Genomic DNA, 18,741 nt, shown 5'->3' on the forward strand with positions numbered 1-18,741 from the left:
GCTTATTGAGCACCTACTATGAGCCAGGCCCCAGGAGGGCAGGGCAGTCAATCAAGGAGAAGACTGAAGGGAGCCAGGGTCAGCCCTGGATGTCCGGAGCCCAGGAGAGCAAGGACATCACAGATTCCATTTGTACCTTGCACTTTCTTCCGTTCGCCATTGGCTGCTGTCTTCCTTAAGAATTCTTTGAACACATCCCTTTGGTGAATGTGATAAATTATAGTCAGGGCTATTTCTTTATTTCTGTTGTTTACCCCCTCCCCCCTTGGGTACTCTTCTGATGCACTGAGTTTCTACTGAGAATTATTAAAAGGGTCAACGACTACATCTCTACAGGACCTCCCCACTCCCATCCTGCGCTCCACTCAGGGAAAGCTCAGGCGGCTCCCAGGAGATCTGAAGTGCAGCTCAGGAACACAGGATTGGTTTAATGGGCTCCCGGGGCCAGCCTGGAAGGTAAGCACTGTAGCTCCCTGGTGGTTTTATGCGTGAATGTATTTCAGATTTCGAAGTACCACGTGACCTTTCAGCATATAACCTGTTAGCCAGTTTTAGATGGCCTCTCATGCACCAGGGTCCAGAACCTGAACATCCCCGACACAATTCAGGACGAGTCAGGTAAATTACAGGGGCACATGGCTTAGCCCTTTTACACAAGGCCTTCTGAATTTCAGGAGGGCTGTTCAGATGCAGGCTGGTCTCATCTGTCTACACTAGACCTGGGGCTACCCGGGCCCGGAGGAGGAGGTCCTTGGGAGGCGGAGGGAGCTGGCTCCAGAGCTGCAGCTCACAGAGGTGTATAGGACATGGTTGCGTGTAGGTCACTCAAAAGGTGAGGACTGTCTGGTATTTTCAAGTCCACATCCTCCCTTCACCCAAGGACATGAGGTTCTTGCAGAAATACATACGTATCCATTTTTGAAAGCTTGATAGATCCTCTCAGAGTTTGAAGGGATGCCTCTGTTGTTCCAAGGTATGAGTTAATTTGTGAACACATTTGGTTCAAGTTTAGTCCTGAAAGCTTTTCCTCTCTAGCGTCTCATGTCCTATTAGCTGATAGCATTCCTGAGCACGAACGTTTCTGTGCTTCTGACCTTTCGGTGGTGGATGTTGGAAAAAATACAGAGTGCTAATCCTACGCACCTGCTTTCAATTCTGCCCACATGGGTTTGGAGTAGGAGGTTTGTTCACCCCAAATATTTCTGCACAATTTTCAAAACCCGCATTTTTCCATGCTAACACATCTCTCTGCTTGTCAGCACCTAATTGAGTACACACACACACACACACACACACACACACACACACACACACACGGGTGATCTGGCGCCTACCATTTATGTCCTCAAAGGGAGGAGTCAGCGAGTGTGAGCTAGAGTGACCACTAGATGGCAGTATATGAAACACACCTAATGTGAGCAGGCGAACGAAGTTTGGACAACCCGGAGCAGGTTCCCAGATTTTAATCTGTACAAAATTTTTTTGAAGGAAAGGGGAGTACTCCATAGGCTTGTCAAGTTTTTATTTTGCCAGGGGATATAAAATGTAAAGCAACTTTCATCGCTTCCCAAGAGAAACATTTTAACCATAAAGAAACAGGAAGGACGGAATCTCAAAATTAGGATTGTCTTCTAAATCGAATACGTGCAGCATTATGACAATCTCACCACTTCGTCCTTCCGTTCCCATGTTGGTGCTGGCCAGTGAAAGAGTCATCATGAACAAGCATTGGGAAAGGAACCTAGAGGAAGATTTTCGACTCCAGGTGGTCCCTGAGTGAAATCAAGATCTTCGGGCTCCTACTATCTCATCTCTACATTGGCCCGAAGGCCTAAGCAGGGTTTCTGTCCCGGGGCACAGAGGAGAAGCAGCGACTGCCTCTCCATCCGCCGGATGTGATGACACTCACTCAGAAGCCTGTGGCCGAGCACCAGGAGTACTTGCCCCCGAGCTGGTTGTGCTGTTGCTGAGTCCTCTGCCCCCTCAGCCTGGACTACCTGGGTCTTCCCCCGTTCAGGATCAAAACTGGTCATTGCTAAGCTTCGCTGGCCTTTGGGATGGGCCCATCTAGCTGAAGGTGTGCTGAGCGGGGCCGGCGAGAGCTTCAGGCAGGGCCCAGCCTGCTGGGCGAGGCAGCGCCAGCCCAGGCCCTCTGTCTCGGCATCTTGCTCCGACTCCCCAAGGAATTCTGCACTAGAACGCGGGGCCTTTCTGTGGCAGAGGTGGGTGTGACTGTATGTACACAGTTAAAGAATGTGCTAAACACTGTATAGTGAGACAAAGTATGGGCTTTCGATCGGAGAGACACTCACATTCCAGGGCTTGGGCGAATCACTTCACCTCTCTAGTCCCCAGTCTCCTCATTTGAAGACTGGGATAAAAATATACACCCATGAGAGTCACTGCGAAATTAAATGAGGCGATCTATAGCACCGTGCTTCCTGTGTGCTCAATAGGCGTTAACTAATATGTATAACAGAGTAGTTCTGGTGCAGGATGCTCCTTTCTAAGGCAGGTGGGCTGGGTCACTCCCTCCCAAATAGGCCCTTCTTTGCAAAGAGAATGCGACACACCATGTTTGGGGAGAACTTTGCTCCCAGCAGATCACCAACTCTGAGCCTCTCATTTCCGTTTGACAGCACTTACTTTGCAGTAGAAAGTGACTGGGACCTGACACAGGCTGAGGATCTGCTTCCACAGCACCGAGCAGGAGGCCCGCACTGTGTCCTTCTAGGACCCTGGCAGCTCTGCTCACCCAGGGAGTCCGGTTAAGCTTTTCCCTCATAATTCAGTGTAAGGTCCCCAGGAAAACTATGCAGCTGCTGGGGAGGCCGGAGCACACAGAAAACTCCAGATAACCACACACTGAAACTGATCCCACGACACTGGAGTTGTGGGATGACTCACCCTGGCCAGGTTAGGAAACCCCTCACTTGTCACTTCCCGAGAGAGCAGATGAGAAAGCTGTGCCTGTACTGCCACCTAGTGGTTCCAAAAGGCAAGACTCGGTCTGGGAAAGATTCTCGACCGAGTCAGCTGTGTGTGCACCCCTATCCTCAAAATCATTTTGAGCACACACCTCACTATGAATATTAAGTATATATATGCTCTACTGTATCAATATGCCATGTACATTATAGATCCACCATCTTTCTCATGGGAATTTTATAAGATGGACATTTTATTAACAGCTTTGCAAACTAATTTACTAATTTAATTTAATGTCATCATCCCCCCAAAGCACTGAAAAGTTCCTGAGAGCCAAGGTAGGGACCGAAGCACCAGCTCAGGAGTCTAAAGGCCCATTGGAGCCACTAGCTCACGAGAAACCTCTGGAACTGGCACAAACCTTCCATTTTCTCTTAGAAAAGTGGAAGTTAACACCCAGAGTTTACGTGGATGTGAGGTTGGACTGTGGCGTCCTCCCCTCTCTAACATGCTGCTGCCCCTCTTCACCTGGACCTGCCTCTCGGAGCCCTGATGCCCCCACCTGGCTCCAGTAAAACCCACCAGCCCTCCTCCTCTTCTTCCCCAGGAAGTACAGGACCCTCTCCCTTGGTAGTGCTGAAAAGAGAAAACACACAAACCCCCCAAAATGGGGAATCTCCAGCCCAAGACATGCTCACGGGGAGAGTTAGCGATAAAAAGAGGCAAGGTACATGCATGCATATTAGCATAAACAATGGACACAGACACTGGGGCGGTGGGGACTTGCCCAGGGTGGGAATGGCTGAAGGGGCGGGGGTCAATTGGGGAAAAAGGAGACATATGTAAAACTTTAGACAATAAAAAAATAATTAAAAAAAAAACCAAATAAAAATAATTACGTTTTATGGCAGGAAGAAATGATTTTGCTTAAGACTAAAACCAATGACAGAAGTTTTTGCCTTTCCCAGAAAAGAGGAAGATCCTAATGCCTGGCTTATAGTATTTAAGTATCTATATGTATTTACAGTAATAATGTTGTATGTGTATGTATTATCCATTCATTCATTTATTCATACAGCTATGTACCAAGTACTATACCAGGCACTGGAAATGTAAAGACATATTAAGCTGGTCCCAAGGATCCATGTCTAGTGAAGCAAATAAATATATAAACACATAATTTAAAAAAAGAGGCAAGGTACAGCCCCCCATTTAGGATAAAAATTCATGCAGAAGACAACAAACAGCCACCGTAAGGTTGGTTGACAGACAGGACATGCTGAGTTTATGCCAGTGATGGGCCCCCAAGCAGAGACCAAGGGTTCTGCTAGTCTCCCCCAGCCTCCACCCTGGCCCTCAGCTTTCCTGCATGACCTGGGTGGGTGCATCTTCAGAACGACTTCCTGCCCACACAGCCGGTCTCTGATCAGAAATTCTCTCAGGATCCTATTCAGCAAACCTGTTTGCATTCCCCTAACTCAGCCCCTGTGTGTCCTGTGTCCCCAACTGACATCTAGGACAGAGGTTTCCAAACTTGCCTCATCCATCTTGTTTTGCTGCAGCCCTGCTTCGGTGCTGTCTGTGTTTGTTGAATTGAATGGGTTTTCAGTAGTGAAGAGTTCACAAGTTCATTTAGTCTATCTGTTCCAGGGCAGCTCTAATAGGATGTTACTCCCCAGCAGAGCTAAGACCTATTTCCATGTAACGTGCTCCTCATAGATGGACAGAGAGGAGCGTACTAGATCCTCTCTGATAGGTAGCAGGAGGAGACAGCAAGAATTCTGGGAGCCTCTGCAAGCAAAGGGTTCTGGAGACTGGTCCCTGCTCACTTTTTGGTATTTTAGCAAATCCCCACACCACACCAGCAATAGCCTGTAGGAACCGGCCACTGGGCTTCCTTGACCCAACCTGCACTGGCAATAGAGGACTCTTCTTGCACCATCTTCCACCTTAAAAGCAAAAATTTGTCCTACAGTTAGGCTCCAGGGGTTTGTAGTTTTCTATGTGGCTGGGTGTAAGCGTCATCACTAGGTTCCACCCACTCCCCCACCTTTCCCACCAATCTGCTATCTTATGAGCTAGAGGTTCCTACCTTCAGATTTTATTTAATATAGAGCTCCAGTGATGAGAGAGGCTCAAGAGATCACCTGCTTTATCCAATACAGCAGCCACTGGCCACACGTGACCATCTTCACTTTAAACTAATTAAAACTGCATAAGAAATTGGAAAACTTGGTTCCTCAGTTTTACTAGTCATGTTTCAAGGGCTAATGCCCACATGGGGCTGGTAGTTTCCATACTAAAAGGGCAGAAATAGAACATTGCTATCACCACAGAAATTTCTATCAGGCATGCAGGCAGACAAAAGCACTGATGTTGAAGTGAAAGAAGACATTAAATACTTCACCCAAGGTCCATAGTAGAACTTCTATGAATGAAGCCCAGTTTTCCATACTTGAAAGCTCTTGCTCTCTTCACTACACTGGAGGAGCCCTTTAATGCCAGAGAGAGCTTCTCAGTGGTAAGTTACCACATATCATCACAACAGGACCCTCTAGCCCTCCCTGGAAGGAGCCGCGTCAGGCAGTGTGGAGAGCTCCACATATGAGTCCCAGGAGCTGAGGGTCCACCATGATTCAGAGTGCGGGTTGGGCAAGCCCAGAGGCAGGGTGTGTGGACCAGGGCCGGGACTCATTGGGCCAAAGGAAACAAGAGGAGCTGGGGTAGCACAGGTTGCTCTGTGTCAAGCAAAGGGACAGTTAGGAAAGACTGGGAACTCTGACCAGGATCTTGAATAAGAAGTAGGGTCCCTGTGCCAGTTTTTCACTCGGTCTTGGCTTGGCCTCTAAATGTATGCTGTACGTCCTGGGATACACGACACCATTTTGTAGCTGTTAACCTTTGCCTTAGTTCGTATCGTGTGAGACTTAGTAATGAATTTTCAACCTATTATGAAAAACAGACCAGGCATAAGTTAAAAGTTTTGTTCTGTTTTATTTTGAGTAACTACAGAGCAGAGCCACAGGACGAAGAATAGGAACTCAGTAGACCCGGGTCTAATCTTCAGAACTCCTTGGATCTGGGCACCTCACTTAACCTCAGTACCCTTATCTGTGAAACGGGACAACAGTAAGGATTCCTTATTAGGATTGTTGAGGAAATCGATGGAGATAATATTCAAGACAATTATGTTCAAAGCAGAGCTCCGTACAGGTGTTAATTAGTTGTTATCTCTATTACTGTTCCTTCATTTGGTACCTCTTTCGTAGTAATTATAGTGCTGGATTCTGGGTGGCCTCTGTTACCTTGGTTTACCAGATGTACGTGTCTTATTGTGTTTAAACAATTGAAAGATCTACCTAACATCCTTATTTGAAGATGATGTAGTCACAGCCTATGTGGTTTTGTGAGCCAGCAAAGAATCGTTTAATGGTTCAATTAGCTCCTTGCGGAGATACATGGTGCTTGAGACGTGCCAAATAAGCAGCATGCAACCTCTGTGGGGAGAAGAGAAGTCAGCCGACTTCCTGTGAAGACACAGCTTCCTGCAGAGCCAGATGTAGTTCGCATTTTCCTCTTGCTTTTTTCCCAATAGCAGTGCTCAGGGGGGATAAACTTTACTTAACCTAATTAATTTTAATCACAGCTTTCAAATCTCATACTGTGAAAAGAATTACAAATTGGAATACATTAATAGAAGCCATAGTTTATGCTGTAAGCTAATCATGAAATGTGCATTTACATTTTCTGCATGAGTTTGCAATTACCATTAAAATAAAATTCTGTGTGTCTTTTTAAATTACCAAAGTGTGAAGAGCAGATTGAGCCAGGCCAATTTTTGTGCTAAATTACTAGAAGAATGTCTAAATTTCCAAAAATTAGATGGCTTCTTCCACTGAGTTGTAGCAAGAAATGATTTCCAGTCATCTGCTCAAGCTATTTCTGTTTTTAAACAATAACCTTTTAAACTAATTGTGCAAATGTTTCACCTACTTTAACAAGCAGTCCTTTGACTTTAGTACAGAGGAGAAATTGTACTTATATATCTCTATATATCTGTATACATACATACATACATACACACATACATACATATATCTGTACACATCTAGGTGTATTTAGATCTACACATGTAATTTTGCTTTTAGGTTTCATGTAGACTTTTATTTGATGGATGGATAGGTGCAACTAAACCCTACCTGGTCTCTCAAAGGGTCTGAGGCAGTTTAGAGGAAACAGAGGGTTAAATAACAATTTAATAAGGAATTAGTTCCCAAATTAGAATAGAATGGCAAGACATCTGAAGAGTAATATCATGGCTTCTGTGTGTCAGACATGGCAGCTTTTACCTCCTTTCGCACACTTCATCTCTCTTGGTGCTGAGGTGGGCAGCACAGCCGTGATCATCTCCATTTTACAGGTAAGGACAGTGTCAGTGAGGAGCAGGGAGGGTCTCTGACTGCAGGCCGAGGCTCTTTCAATAGGAAGGCTCCTGGTGCCTAGACACACAGTTTGGATGATAGATCAGTGAGGAGGAACCAGTGGGCACGAACAGTGACCACATGTGAACAGCATCCTGAAATCTGAATCTTAGTGATGCAGAATGTTGTGGGGGTGAATGCTCCTCCACAAAACATTATGAAGCTTCAACTGGTTTGTCTTGGTCACCTGGGTGGACTCATTTATACTTTGGTTTCCTGGAAATATTTCATATCTGATTATGTCTGAGTACATTTCTAGTATATTGCTGGCTGGTTCTCCCCACAACAACAACAATAGCAACAGCCACCAACAACTGCTTGCTTACCATGTTCAAGACACTGTGTCATATGCTAGTCCTTCCCATTTAGCGCTCCAACTTTTTTCCTCAGGTAAACATTCCATTTCTGCCAAACTTTCTATCGAAGGTAGCCTTAAGGTTGCCCATCTCTGCATGTGCCAAGACCATGCGGGCCCTATCAGACCCCTGGCTGGCCTACGTGGAGGCGGACCTCCTTCAGGATCAGGAGAGCCAGGCTATTTTGTCCTCGGTGGTCCAGTTCCAGTTACCAGGTCTCCGTTAGATGCTGACTTCCCTCCACCTGCTTCCTCCTGGCCTAGCGCTTTCTTCCTTCATGGCTGACATCGCTTGCTTTTGGATCCAGATATCAGAAGACCCTAAGGCCCAGGCACAGAGCTGGGATCTCAGCCATTGTTATAAAGGGACAGCAGATAGTGTGTGGTCCCTGAAAGACCTGGGCTTTCAGACCATGCAGATCTGGGTGTGAACTGTGGCTCCACAGTGTGCCTTCAGGGGGTCAGGCATTTATTGAACTGCTGCTCTGCATTTCAGCTTCTTTCTCTTTTTGCAGGAATTTACAGTCTGCTCTGCAAGGGCTTTGGGTGACATCTATGTAAAGCATGAGCACGGTCCCTGGTATAGTAAGTGATCAGTGCGTGGACTCCAAGGCTCTGCCCGGGCCCTTGCCTGACCTCCTGCTTCCTTTTCTTGTGCCCCTGAGGATCGTACTTAACTCCTGTCACAGATTTCTGGGCCTATTTTCTGAGCAACTGTCAGCCCCATCTACCCTGTCTTCCTCCTTCCTCTCTACTCCACCCTTCAATTCTAGGTCTGTGGAGCCAGCAGCCAGTCCTCCCGGACCTGGACTCCTGCTGGATGGGCGTCCAAGCTTGGTTCTCCAGTGGTCTCTGCACTATGGCTACTGAGGGCAGTGAACCCCTATGGTCTGTCCAGGTTGGCAGGCAACAAACAGGCAACAGTGCACAGATCTCACTACCAAAGTGTGCTCCATGGACCAGCAGCATTGACATCACCGGGGAGCATTTAGAAATGCAGAATCCTCAGCCACTGAATCAGAATCTGCATCATAACAAGATCTCCAGAGGAGCCTTGGATTGGGTCCCCACAGGACAAGGGTTACCCAAATCATCTCGACAGGAGATCTTGGGTGGTTCTTCCCAAGCGTCCCCGTCGGTGTCTACAGACCTCCAATAGATGTGTTTGAAACATGCATTAAAGTCAAATTTATCTGCATAGGAGTCAGTTTTTTCTTCTTTCCTGGTTGTCTAAGCAAACCTTTGAGTCCCAAAATCCACAGATAATACTGATGCTGCCAGCTTGCTTCAGGTTAATTTGCCTGTCCCCATGCCGTTCAGTAAAGTCTCCCAAACCATACCTGCTCCTGCCCTTTCCTAATATGAAAACACAATCACACATACACACACAGAAGCATACACGCAAACATAGATGCAAACATACACATGGACACACACACACACACACACAGGCCATGCCATTTCCCAGCCACAGCCCTGAGCTCGTGACATCACTTCTTTCTGAGACGTCCTTCATCCTCTGTTTTGCTACATTTATTTTTTTTTTAAAGTGTCAGCTCAGAACCGCCACTTGGCTCCCACCGGGCCCTATAAGAAATGTCTATGTGATGCCATGTCTATTGTCACCACATTGCTTTACAGTGTTCTGTTTACGGCTCGCTCACGCCCTGGAAACACTGCACTCAGTGAGGGCAAAGCCCCAGATGTATTTAGTCATCTTTGTATCTCACACCCAGCACAACGTCAGGCACTTTGTAGACACCCCCAAAAGGCTCACTGCATAAGTGAAGGGAACAAAGGCTTCGCTTGTTCCAACGGCTCGGCGTTTTGTCCTTTGAAGTTTAATCAGAATGGAATGAAATTACTGCAGACTCAAAGTGTTTGGGGAAAATTCTGTAAAACCTTGCAACCTAAGTGGAAAACAGCAGATCAAAGAGAAATTAGATGGCAATTTGTTTTTAAAAAAATCTGCAGCAGTGGTGTTTTAATTAGAGAATCTTCTTCTCATGGAAATGAGGAACTCCCAGGGAAACACTTGGTGTGTTCGAGTTTCCCTCCTTACGTTTTTCACCAGCTATTACAGGACCTGCCGAGCAGCCTTTGTGAGGGAGAGCTCTGTGGACGCAGCACAATGAGACACTCAGCTCCCACACAGAACTCACACTTGCAACAATTAAGCTTTCACCCCTGCGGGGAGGGGGCAGAGTCCGGAAGGCCAGCATTATTGACTGGATTCGATAGCTGAGGTAAGAGCGCTAAGCATAAATGACTCGCTCGATTTCACATCGCTCGACTGTCACATGCAGAATTCAGTTTCGGATCCTCCTCTCATGTCCAATAGTGTTCTTTCCTGCCTCAGGATGTAATCCCTTTTGACAAACATTATACCCCAAACTCAAGACTCTTCACAAGGAGGCAGTTTGGACTGGACCAGTGTGTCACAGATGAGTTGAAACTAAGTTTAAGGGTGACTGAGGTTAGAATTGTCAGCTTTTTATTGTGTTAATTAGGAATACTAAGAAAACCGATGGTCAAAATTAGGTCACAAAAGAAAATAAACGCTGACATTGAAAAACAGAGGGATGAACTCCGGCTAAAGCACGGTTTTTTAAATGGAATACATTTAGCCTTATAAAAAAACTCACCAGGCTGTCATTATTTTGCTCATGTCGCAGTGGCCAATGAAAACCAACAACGGTTTGTAGCAGTGTTTGGGAGATCTTGCTGATCTTTAACAGCTAGTTCCATGTATTTTGTTGGAACTCCAAAGCCAAGCAGAGGAAAAGTCCACTGGCTAGCATTCCACACCCAGGCCAGCCACCTGCTTGCTCCGCACACAGCTGCGGCATCAGGCACAACCCGCTCATGACGCTCCTTGTCCAGCGTCTCTGTGTAGTCTCTGCTTTATGTTCATTAGAGAAAGAAGAGGGAGGGCTTGAAGCCTTGATGTGATTTCCCCTAGTGAGTTTTAGGTAGGATTATTAGGCGAAACAAAAGTTTTGAGTGAGGACTTTATATCGTGGTATAACTTACTCTTATTTTTGCTTTGTCCACACGAGAGAAATAAACAGGGTAACAGCGTTGAGATGTGAATCTGGGGGCTTATATGCTAAGGGGAAATAAAAGGCAAACAGAAAACTGTATACATTATGTGGAAATTATGGAGTAAAAAGTCTACTGTGATTGTCTGAAGGAGGGAGGTTGTGGATAGATTTTTTGTTGTTGTTGTCGTTTGCTTTCCAAGTGTTGTTACTATATTTTATATTACTTTTGGGATTTAAAGTAATTTTGTAATTATAAAGAAATGAGAAAAATTGAAGAATGACATTTTTACTAACTTTAAAGAATGTCAATGAAATATTGTGAAAGCAAATTGCAAAATACTGAGTGTATTATGGCTGTTTTCCAAAGATGCTCCTCTAACAAAGGACCTTAACCCTCCTCCCAGTGAGCTCTTCCCCTTGAACCTGGACAGACCTGCGTAAGGGCCTCCACCAGACGAGTACAGGACACAATGTGACTTTTGAGGCTAGATTGTAAAACTGCCGTATTTTTCTGCTCTGCTCTCTTAGAGTTCCTTTGTTAATTCGACTTCGTGCGACAGGAAGTTCAAAGGAGCAGCCCACGTGGTGAGCCCACACGTAGAGGTTCTGGTCCACAGCCCAAGTGAGGACCCAGCATCAGCTGCCAGGTACGTTCAGCAAAGAAGCCTCCAGCTGATCCCAGCTCCAGCCTTTGAGTCTTCCCGAGGAGCCTCAGACACCACGGAGCAGAGACAGCTGTCCCTTCTGTGCCTACGTCAAATTCCTGATCCAAAGAATCCCTAATTCTAAGCATAATTAAATGGTTGTTTCATACCATTAAGGTTTGTTACATGAAGAATGTGTGTGTACCATATTCTCTTTTAAAAAACAATCAAGAGCAAAACAAAATTCCTGTACATCTATATGTAAAAAATATCTATATATACAAACAACCCCAAACCTGTACGTCTATTAATTATATATATGTAATTAACTAAACATTTTTAAGTGTACAATTCTATGGCATTAAAGTACATTCACATTATTGTACAATCACCACCACCATCTATCTCCAGAACTTTTCACATCTTCCCAAACTGAAATCTGTACCCATTTAACACTAACTTTCCACTCCCACCTCCCCTCAAGTCCCCCAAAACCATGCTTCTACTTTCTGTCCCTGTGAATTTGACTACTCTATGTACTTCATATAAGTAGATTCACACAAGATTTGTCCTCTTATGACTGGCTTAGATCACTTAATATAAGGTCTTATAGGTTCAACCAGATTGCAGCATGTGTCAGAATTTCCTTATTTTTTAAAGCTGAATAATATTCTGTTGCATGTTCACACATTTGTTTATCCATTCACCATTGATGGACACTGGGGTTGCTTCCACCTTTTAGCTATTGTGAATAATGTTGCCATAAACCTGGGTGTGCACATATCTGCTCAAGTCTGTTTCCAATTCTTTTGGATATATACCCAGAAATGAAATTGCTGGATCAAATGGTAATTGTTTTTAATTTTTTGAAGACATACCATAATGTTTTGTGTAATGGCTGTACCATAACACATTCCCACTAGCAGTGCATAATGGGTCCAATTTCTCCACATCTTCAACAATACTTAATTATTTATTGAATAATAGCCATCCTAATGGGTGTGAAGTGGTATCTCATTGTGATTTTCATTTCCCTAATGATTAGTGATGTTGAGCATCTTTTCATGTGCCTGCTGGTCATTTGTACATCTCTTTGGAGAGATAGCTGTTAAAGTCCTTTGCCCTTTTTAAAAATTGGTTTATTTGGGTTTATTTTGTTTATCTATATTCTTTTAATTACATATTAAAAGAATATAGACAGAGACAGAGAAAAATAGCCCACAGAATGGCATCTCACAGGTGGTGTGTTGGGAATAGAAGACAAAGGGAAGTGACATCTTTGCCTTCAATGTCATGTGCTGGAGGGTTTCACTTGTTACCAGCATGTGTCACTAACTGAACAAAGAAAACAATTTACGGAAATGATCATTAAAATGTTATTTTGCTTAAGCACCTCAAAATATCTGACTTGAGGTTTCTTTTAATAGGACAGCCCCCAAAATGAAATAGTCTTGAGCTGACCCTCCAAAAAAATTTCATTGGTAAAATTTTAATTATGAGAAGAAAACTTCCCTTCATTGTTCTAGCTGCAGATCCTTGGCCTTTCTTTTTCCACCTCCCCCCTTCTCCCTCTGGAAAGAGCTCAAGCTAGGAGAGGAGCCTGTCTCTCTTTAAAGAGACTATTTGTTTCCATGGTAACTTGCCTTCTACATCTTCAGAGTTGTAACCTGGGAAATTCTATTAAAAGCTTATCCAGGCAGTTGCTTTGGAAATGGTGTCAGATATTAGCTATTTGCTTCATTCACCTTTGCTGCCCAGTAATCCTTTGAATTTGGTGATTCTGCTTCTATCAAATGGAGGAAGTAAAGTAAAACAATATGAAGCTGATTATGATTGGTCGGACTGGGCCCTCTGGGCACTCCTGCCAGGGACTGTCACAAGCCCCTGGTGACCCAGCCCTACTCTGCACTGAACCCCGGCAGCAGAGCCAGCACCTAAGCAGAACTTCATGGAGATGTGAGGTCAACTGGAGGAGAAACAGAAACTAGCTCTGTTGTCAAAAATGATTGGAATTACTAACGGATTTTAAGTCTTACCTATGAGATTCTGACACGGACACGTGGTGTGATTATACATACTCTGCTGTGAAAGCAACTGGAGTTCAAATATGTGCACATAAAGCAAGTAACTAAATTGCCTGAGGCTGGTGATCTACGCTTGTAAAGCTTCGTTTATTGATTCTTAGAATAGAAGGTTTTTTTACTGATATGCACAAAATCTATATGCTTTTTATCTCTCTGGACCCTCAAACAAATGACATTTAAATCAGTTCATAAACATAGATGTTTCAAAAGCAATTTTTCTATTTAGGGAATTCAGCAACTTCATCAAATTATATTGACAAAATATTTTATTGGTTTTCCTTTTTTAAAAAAAGGCTAATTGCTGGTCAATATTTTACTTCTAACTTTTGAACAAATTTCTTAGGTAAAATATTAATATTTAAATATGTTTAGATCGGGATGATGAAAGGTTCTGAAGATGAATGTGATAAGGTTGCATAACAATGTGAATGTAATTAATGTTACTGAACGGGACACTTAAAAACAGTAAACTTTATGTTATGTGGGTATTTTACCACAATAAAAATATTTAGAATATTCCAATTAGAAAATATAACATTTCTGCAATGGCTAAAGAAAGCACATGTAAAAGAAATAAGGGGGGAAAAAAGAAAGCAAAACACAATTGTATGAGTCTCAGGCTCCAAGCTTTCCTCCCCCAACTTTTTTCAGGTATAATCAAATAAAAATTGTATATATTTAAGGTGTACAACTTATTTTAATGTATGTTTAGGTTGTGAAAGGATCACCACAATCAAGCTAATTTACCATTTTCTTTCTTGCTTGCTTTTTCTTTGTTATTTTTGGTGAGAACTCTTAATAATCTAACTCATTAGAAAATTTCAAGTACACAAAACAATATTATTAACTACAGTCACCATGTTGTACATTACATCTCCAGAACTTATTCATCTTAAAACTGAAAGTTTATGCCCTTTGATTAACACTCCCCATTTTCCCTCCTCCCCACCCCACCCCCAAGGCCCTGGCAACCACCATTCTACTCTCTGCTTCTATGAGACTATTTTAGATTCCACATATAAGTGAATTTTACAAAAAAAAAAAAAAAAAAAAAAAAGAAAGAAAGAAAGAGAGAGAGAAAGAAAGAGAGAGAGAGAAAGAAAACACACCAAAGGAACTTATTTTAGATTGGGATCAAGGAAGGATTCCTGAAGGTGAGGAAGTACTATGTAAGCTGGCACCTAAAGGCTGAGTTTGCTGGGAAGTGGTTGAGAATGTGCCGCTGGCAAGAAGGTATAGATGAAACCAAAGGGGAAGGCAGTGGCACACGTGGTAAGGGTTTGTAGGTGTGTAGTGTCTCAATTTATCCCCAATACCCGGCAAGTCCACTTAAGGGTTTTAAGCCAAAGACAGTCACAGTGCAATGTATGTGTTACTAGCCTCACTCTTGCTCTCGGTGGCAGTGGACTGCAGAGGAACAGGAGCAGAGCCGGATGCAGGATCATCACATGTTCTTTCACCAGACTTAATGGTGATCAAGCCTCGCACCATTGCTGTTATTCATAAAGAGCACAAAACAGAAAATGTTGACATATCTTGTTGATATTTTCCTTCCTTTTTCATGACATGTCTAGTTCTTTAATTTGAATACTATCAGTTCAGAAATAACTGATTTTAAATAAAGACAATATAGTTCCAATAGACATGTAATCCTCAGGTTGCAATGCTTGTCAATTTCTTCCTGGACAATGAACCCTTGGCTTCTGAAAGGGTTCCAGTGTTCAAGTCAAGTTCCGGGTTATGCCTTGGCCCTTTGGTGCTGTGTGTGGTGCCGTGTGTGTGTGTGTGTGTGTGTGTGTGTGTGTGTGTGTGTGTGTTGTGGGGGGGGGGGGGGGGGGAGTGCAGTTGGAGGTCAAAATTTTCTCCTCTGCCCATGCTTTGGCTGCATGATTTGTGGTTTTGATCTGAGTTGCTCTGAAAAGCAACTCAGTACCTCGTTAAACAAGATAGGACCATTTTGAGTTGGATCTGCAGTTATATTATTTACAAATAAGGGGTAAACAGAAAAAATGGATTGAGAGCAGGGGGTGGGGCAGCAGATGTTTATTTGGTAGAAGATAAATTTGATTTAAAAACTATCTGCATGAATTGCCTTAAAAAATTAAAGTCTGTCTTCAAAATGCATTTTAAAAGTCAGGCAAAGACAAGTATCACATGATCTCACTCATACGTGGAATCTAATGAACAAAATAAACTGTTGGAACAAAATAGACCCAGAGACATAGAAGCATGGGACAGACTAACGAATCTCAGGGGGAAGGCGAGGGTGGGTGGGAAGAGATCAACCAAGAACTTGTATGCATATATGCATAACCCATGGACACAGACAATAGGGTGGTGAAAGCCTGGGGGTGGGAGGGGGGGGCTAAAAAGGGTCAAGGGGACATATGTAATACTTTTAACAATAAAGATTAAAAAAAAAAAAAAAAGTCAGGCAAATTGCTGAAATACTTGCTGAGGTGTGTTCTGTTTCTTTGCTCTGAGGCACCCTGCCATCCTGGACCTGTGGCCAGGCCACTGTGGATGTGCTGTACAATCACGACCCTTAAAGAGCTGACCCAGCAGGCAGAAGTGAGGGAGGCGTCAGCACTTCAGGGCTTGTTTTGCCCTGGTGTTAAACAGAGCCAAGGTCTGAGGAGTTTTAATTAAGCTCAAATTGGGAATGAAGAGATGAAAACCCATTCCTTGTTACAAGTCTTGTCATATATTATTGCTTACATAGCAATGACCAGCCCTACTCACCTTGCCACTGGGGAAATTATCATATGTAAATAAGGAATTTGGGGTTATAAAAGGTCCTTAAATGCTGAAAGTGATTAGTGCTCAGCTTAATCTTCAGGGATTAATATTTATGCCAAGTTAATAACTGAAAGAATACTCCTTAAATGACTCATTTATGTGTACATTTATGGTATTATACAAATAATCGCTACAATTTATTGTGATTGGAGTATTAAATTCAATTTCCACCTATGTTTGGAGGCAGCTTTTCTCTCAGTGTCCCTCAAGTTTACTACAACAAGACTTGCAATAGGGCATGTGTAGGATCTGGGAATGCTACCCTGCCATATTATCTGAGACAGTCCATTATGCTGGGTTTGCAAAATGCATCTCTTGTGCATAGCAGCAGTAATTTGGTCCAAATCCAGAACTCTCTACAGTATTAGACATCTTCCATGGAGTTTGATTTTGACATTTGTTTACATAACATTTAATGACTCCTAAATAAATCACGGTAACATTTTTCTAAAAATGCCCTAACCGAGAATTGAACCAGCAACTTTTCAGTGCATGGGATGATGCCCAACCAAGCCACACTGGCCAGGGCAATCAAGGTAATATTTTAAAAAGGACTATGAAGAATTTATGTTAACAATGTTGTTATTGTAAATGAGAGGACTTACAATCATTTCTGAAAGGAGGACTAAACAAATACTCCTTCTATTTCCCCACAACATTTTGGTTCATTCTTATTTTATCATCAACACCTTTAGTATAGGTGACAGAAGAAATGATTTAGCCTTAGTGGAGGATGGGAGAGGTAACATTAACAATATTGAGATTATAGGCATTTAGAATTGGACCTAGGCCTTCCTTGTGTTTACTTGATGAGGAAACTGAGGCCGGGCCTCCAGACTCTACCAAGTCTCCCAACAGCAAGGTGGCACCCAGCCAGGACCAGAACAGGTCTGCCACCCATGTCTTTTTCCTCCAGGAAGTGCTATTCCCTCATAGTCAGTAACAAGCCTCTCAGTTTCAGGCTGCAAAGCAAAGCTCCTTTAATAACTGCATTGCCTTACCTGCATCCAGGAGCAATTTGATGAATGCTGATGTAAGAAAAGGCAGAAATGTATTTGTTACCATTACATCTAGAGTTGGCATGCCTACACTACAATTACAAATAATAAAAACTAGAGATTGTCATGTCAGTGAATAGCCTGCCCTTGTCTCCATCATTACAGTTTACTTTTCCTTTTTCTTTTTATGTATTAAAAAAATCACTAAAAAAATATAGCTATCCACCAAGAAAAAAATTAAAGGAGCATATCCATGTATTCTTGAAATTGATTTGTAGAAACAGTCCTTGAAATGAAACGTATGCACCCCTATGTTCATTGCAGGGTTACTTACAATAGCCAAGATTTGTTAGCAGCCCAAGTGCCCATTAGTTGATGAGTGTTTACAAAAGCTATGATACTTTACACAATGGAATACTACTCGGCCATGATAAAGAAGGAAATCTTACCCTTTGCAACAACATAGATAGACATGATGAACATTATGCTAAGTGAAATAAGCAAGTCAGAGAAAGACAACTACCCATATGATTTCACTTATATGTGGAATCTAATGAACAAAATAAACTAAAAACAAAAATAACAAAATAGAAACAGACTCATAGATACAGAAAACAGACTGACAGCTATCAGAGGGGAGACAGGTTGGGGAGCTAGAGAAAAAGATGAAGGAACTAAGCAGGAAAAAAAAACACCTCAAAACAAAAAAACAACAACTTGTAGATACAGATAGCAGTATGGTGATTACCAGAAAGAAAAGGTGGGAGAAGTAAAAGAGGGTAAAGGGGGCATAAATAGTGATGGAACCTGGGGCAGTGAACACATAATACAGTGTACAGATGACGTATTATAGAATTGTAGACCTGAAACCTATATACTTTTATTAACCAACTAGAGGCCCGGTGCATGAATTCATGCATGGGTGGGGTCTCTCTGCCTGGCTGGTGATCAGGGCCCATCAGAGCTGATAGGGGCCGGCCAACCAGTGAGGGACTGTGGGAGGGCTCCAGGGAGTATCTGGCCTATCTCACCCAGTCCCGATTGGCCAGACCCCAGCAGCAAGCTAACCTACTGGTCGGAGCGTATGCCCTCTGGTGGTCAGTGCGCATCATAGCGACAAGTCAACCAATCAGTCAGACACTTAGCACGGGGGGGAGTGGTGGGGGTATCCCTCAGGCCAGCCTGCACCCTCTCCAATCTGGGACCCCTAGAGGGATGTCCGACTGCCCGTTTAGGCCCGATCCCACCAGGACTTTCACAATCCAGGACTGCTGGCTCCCAACTGCTCGCCTGCCTGCCTTCCTGATTGCCCCTAACTGCTTCTGCCTGCCAGCCTGATCACTCCCTAACCACTCCCCTGCCAGCCTGATTGATGCCTAACTGCTCCCCTGCCAGCGTGTTTGCCCCT

Source organism: Eptesicus fuscus, chromosome 10, assembly GCF_027574615.1.
Source record: "Eptesicus fuscus isolate TK198812 chromosome 10, DD_ASM_mEF_20220401, whole genome shotgun sequence".
Taxonomy (NCBI): domain Eukaryota; kingdom Metazoa; phylum Chordata; class Mammalia; order Chiroptera; family Vespertilionidae; genus Eptesicus; species Eptesicus fuscus.